Raw genomic sequence first — 5,287 nt, 5'->3', positions numbered from 1 at the left:
TCGGTTAGGGAAAAAGCCAAATAGAAAATTTTGTATAAATGCACTTTTTTAAAATTGTGCTTCGATATGCAGTTACTCGGAAATCCGGAAACGTACTTAAAGATAAGTAATTCATAGCAATTCATTATAATTTTACGATAAAAACATAAAATAGACATTTTAAACCTACAAACTAAAAATAACGCTGAGATTTTGAACCGGGGTGGGGGGGCTGGGGGATGGTAACTCTCTTTTTATTGTAAACGCTGCTGAAGGCTGGTGACCTTCTCAGCATGAAAATAAAAACGCAAACCCAAGAGGACTCTCTCGGTTCCAGTTCTACCTCCCACCTCTTCCAGCCCTCCCTTATTAACTGAAGTTTTTGGTGGGACTGGCGTATAATCTAAACAATGAATAATACAAACTGCAAAATAGCCTCGGAAAGGACTGGAACTTTTAATGACAAAAAGCATGCACACGGAAAATCTAAAGGTCATGTTTCAGGCGACCAATGGAGACTGGGTGTTTGGAATGCTAGGGGAGTAAATGATCTCAAGGTAAAAGAATTGCGTGAAACTATGGACGTGAAGAAACTAGACATTTTATGTATGTCTGAAACAAGGAAAAAGGGATGCGAAACCAAAGATATAAAAAACGGCTTGTTGAAAGGCGGATTTGAAATATGGTCAAGAGTAGACTGTGAATCACATGGTAAACAAGGAGTAGGTCTAATTTTGAATGAAAGAGCAAAGCAGCATCTCGGAGACCATGGTTTCGTGTCTTCCAGACTGCTGTGGGCTAGAATGAAAGTAGGAATCAGAAGACTATTTATCATAGCATGCTACTCGCCGGTTGATAGTGATCCTAGAGAAATAAAACACGCCTTCTGGGACACTTTAAATGACACAATAAACATTTGCGAAAATGTGGAAAGAATAATTCTTCTAGGAGACATGAACGGTTGGGTGGGCATCCAAAATCAGGATACAGAAAGAGTATTAGGTAATTTTGGGGATCCAAGAGCAAACTATAACGGAGATAAATTAGTTAGTCTATGCTTAGAAAGGGGTCTGTTTATTACAAATACTTGGTTAAAGCATAAAATGATCCACATGTACACCTGGTCTAAAGGAAATAGCCGCAGTATAATTGACTTTGTTATTGCAGATGAAAGACTAACAGAGTTAGTCAAAGATACAAGAGTCATGAGGGGTCCTGAATGCAATACTGATCATTACCTTCTGATCTCAAAAATTAATTTAGTTCGGGTATGGAGAAAAAAGAGAACCAAGAAAGCAAAACAAACGCGAATCAAAATTGAGAACCTACAGAAACCGGATGTGCGAATAGATTTCCAAAATAAGATAATCGAAAGCATAGATAGGGCAACATGGGAGGACCGTATAAAAAACAAAGATATTGAGGGCGCCTGGACAATGTTACGGGATATCCTTGTTAGATGTACGATCGAAGTGTGTGGTACCGCAGTTGTAGGAAGAATGTCTGGTGATGCGTGGTGGAATGATGAAATTCAGGCTGCCAAAAAAGCAAAAAGAGAAGCATACAAGAGAACTTTGAACATCGCAGGTCTTAGAAATGAGGAAAGAAATAGACGTAGAAATGATTATAGACGCGAAAACAAGATACTTAAACGATTAGTTAAAGAAAGTAAATATACAATTAGAGCAGAAGAAGAGATAAAAATACCAAACGACTTTGAAGGAAGCAGGAAACAACTTTATAAAAAAATAAAAGGAAACAACAATACAGAAATTGTCAACATGAGAAATAGTAGGGGGGAAATGGTATATGATGTAGACGGAATACTAGAGGCTTTCCGAGAATATTTTAGGAGACAATTCGGAGATGAAGCTATAGGACACAACAACTGCGATGTTGAACACGATGCGATGGAAAACTCAATTGAAAAAGTCTGTGTCACTGAGGTTAGGATCAAATATTTAGCTTAAGGCAAATAACAGAAAAAAGTTTGAGAGTAGGAAAAAAAGTTTTCTGTGCATTTGTTGACCTAGAAAAAGCTTTTGACAAGGTAGATAGAAGTAAACTTTGGGAATTCCTGAAAGAGTATGGAGTCAATGGATGGATCCTACAAGCTATAAAAACAATATACGAGGTGTGTTCTAAGAATAAGGTGACTTTATGGTTTTCTCAAAAAAAATTCATTTATTCCTCAATATTTATGTTGTCCCCTTCAAAGTAATCCCCCTCAGAATACACTTGTGCCAACGCTTTTTTCAATCATCGAATCACTTCCGATAATCATTTTGTGGTATAGGCTTGAGTTCTTTCAGCGATGCAGTTTTTATCTCCTCACTCGTTGAAAATCAATGTCCTTTTACGGGTCTCTTCAGTTTTGGGAAAAGAAAAAAGTCACTGGAGGCCAAGTCCGGTGAATATGGAGGCTGAGACATGACTGTGGTGCTGTTTTTGGTCAGAAAATCTTTCACAAGCGATGGATCTTTTGATCAAAATTAAGCAGTTTTGGAACAAGTGTCGCTGACGCGCGTCTCATGTCCAAAACGTCCGAAAAGATGGCATGGCATGAGCCAACCGATATGCCAACATCTTCAGCAACTTCTCTGATGGTAATTGGCGATTTTTCAACACCATTTCTTCCACTGCTTGAACGTTTTCATCTATTGTTGACGTGCTGGGACGTCCAGAGCGAGGTTCGTCTTCGGCATCCTCTCGGCCTTCTTGGAATAGCTTGTACCACTTATACACATTTTTCTTACTCAGAGTAGACTCACCGTATGCAACTGTCAACATTTCAAGAGTTTTAGAACACTGGATTCCATTTTTCACATAAAATTTTATGCAAACTCTTTGCTCCATTTTTTTCGAAAGAAGAAAATCGCCGAGCACACCAAACCCTTCTAAACTTTTACGCCTCTGCCAGAAAAACAACACGAGCTATATAGTCAAAACTGTGAACATATGATCATGACGAGTGTACCAACACAATAAAACAAAAAATTTTTAACTTGAATGTACGTAGCCCCCGAAAATTGAAAAGTCACCTTACTTTTTGAACACACCTCGTATACAGGTAGCAAAACGAGTGTAAGAGTGAATGGGAAACTGAGTAACTGTTTCGATATTATTCAAGGAGTTAGACAAGGATGCGTTATGTCTTCATGGTTATTTATATTATTTATGGACAAGTGTTTAAGAATGGCTCTCTTCGACGAAGAGGGTGTGGATCTCGAAACAGTAAGGGTACGTGGGTTAGCGTTCGCAGATGACAGGATTGTTATGGCAGAGTCTATCGAAGACTTACAAAGAATGTTGAATAAACTAGATGCAAGCATGAAGAGCATGGGCCTCAAAATTAACACAAATAAAACAAAAACTATGGTGTTCGAAGGAAAGAGTGAGAAAACACTATGCAATATTTTATTAAATGATGAGAGAATTGAACAAGTTGATAAGTTTCGTATACCTTGGTAGCTTATTTACTAAGAACGGAAAGATAGATGAGGAATTAGACAGACGAATAAATGAAGGTAAGAAGGTTATTGGTAGAGCAGGTCCCCTTATCAGAAGTAAAAATATATTAAATAAAGCTAAAATGGCAATACATAATTCTATATTTGTAGCGACTGTACTATACGGTAGCGAGACATGGACTTATCAAGAAAATGATCAGAGTAAAATTAACGTAATTGACATGAGATTCATGCGCATAATATGCGGGAAAACCCTGATGGACAAAGTAAGTAACGAGATGATTCTAAAAGAATGTGGTGCAGAAGAGACATAAAAGTAGCTAGAGAAGTATGCCAGGACAGGAAAGTGCGGCGGCAAATAGTTAATTAAAATAGTGTCAGTAGAGTGAATGACGCCTGAAACAAAAGACCTTGGCCACTAATGGACCCAAGTGGGGAACCTTACATAACGACTTCGTGAGGTTCTTCGCTTGGGGTGATTGCTAGACAGATTGATCAGCAACCTGGGTCGGAGCAGTGCTGCGGAACAAACGTATTATTTACTTAAATAGCACGAGAAATCTGGATCAATCTGAAAAATCTCTATCCCTTCCACACTCTACTCCTTTCGTATTAAATTATTTGAATTACGTTATAACATTCTAATCTCATCAGTCACTTGACTTAGTCCGTGGCTATGATGTATCACCGGGTTTACCCGAGTAAAAGTTTGATAAAAACACATAATAATAATAATAATTCCAATTTTAAACATCAAAACAAAAAAGTTAGATACATCCCCGGGCGCACGGAAGGAACTGAATGGAGCCTCTACAAAGTACCCATTCAGGTCCCCATTCGGTTCATTTTAAAAAAACTCGAGAAAACAGCAAAATCAACTTCTAAATTGTTGAAATTCGGATTCTATGTTAAAATTCCCTATAGAAGGTCACTGAATAATCGCAATAGCTTTTTTGCAACGGTAAAAAGTTTAAAAAATATATAAGACGTATAACGCCTGTTGACTGCTACTTACAAGCGATGCGTTTGAAGTGTAGCAGTCAAGAGGCGTTATATCTCTTATATATTTTTTTTTACTTTTTACAGTTGCAAAAAAAACTATTGCGATTATTCCGTAACCTTCAATAGGGAATTTCAACGTAGAATCCGAATATCAAAAATTCAAAAGTTGAGTTTGCTCTTTTTTCAAGTTTTTTAAAAAGGAACCAAATGAGGTCTTTACGGGTACTTTGTAGAGGCTCAATTCGGTTCCCTCGATCCGCCAGGGTCAAAACTAGAGATGGGACGAGCAGTAGCATACCTATTGCTTCCTGCCCTCCGGCCTCCTGCACACTCCGGCGATGCAGTACCTACTGCAGGCAGGAGGTTCGCAGGACCTACTGCAAACTTCGGCGGGTATTTTTTTTGCCCACCGAAGTTGCAGTAGCTCACTACCCCGAGTTGCCGAATTTCTCTTGCAAACTCCGGCAGCACTCCGGCAGGCCTTCCTACTGCTTCCTCCGGCCATAACAATGGAAACACATGTGCGCTCAAGGGTCCAAGCCTTCAAACTTTCTTTACCTAAGATGTATCTGTAGTATATCTATATATATTGCATTATTATTCTCGGTTCCCTTCGAGTTTTCACTGTTTCTAGTTTAAGGATTTCTTAAGTTTCTCAATTTTCTTCTGATTCCTTTGGATCAAATCGCTTAGGAAAATAGCAATATCAGGATTGGGACGGGAATCGTAGGTTATATTTAAATTAATTTCATAAAATTTTTGTAATATTTATCTTTATTTAACTTCGCTTTATATATGTTGTGCTTGTATTTTATTCTATAATAGATAGATGTCTA

This window comes from Belonocnema kinseyi, chromosome 6 (genome assembly GCF_010883055.1).
Source record: "Belonocnema kinseyi isolate 2016_QV_RU_SX_M_011 chromosome 6, B_treatae_v1, whole genome shotgun sequence".
Taxonomy (NCBI): domain Eukaryota; kingdom Metazoa; phylum Arthropoda; class Insecta; order Hymenoptera; family Cynipidae; genus Belonocnema; species Belonocnema kinseyi.
Note: the sequence above shows the minus strand (reverse complement) of the source record.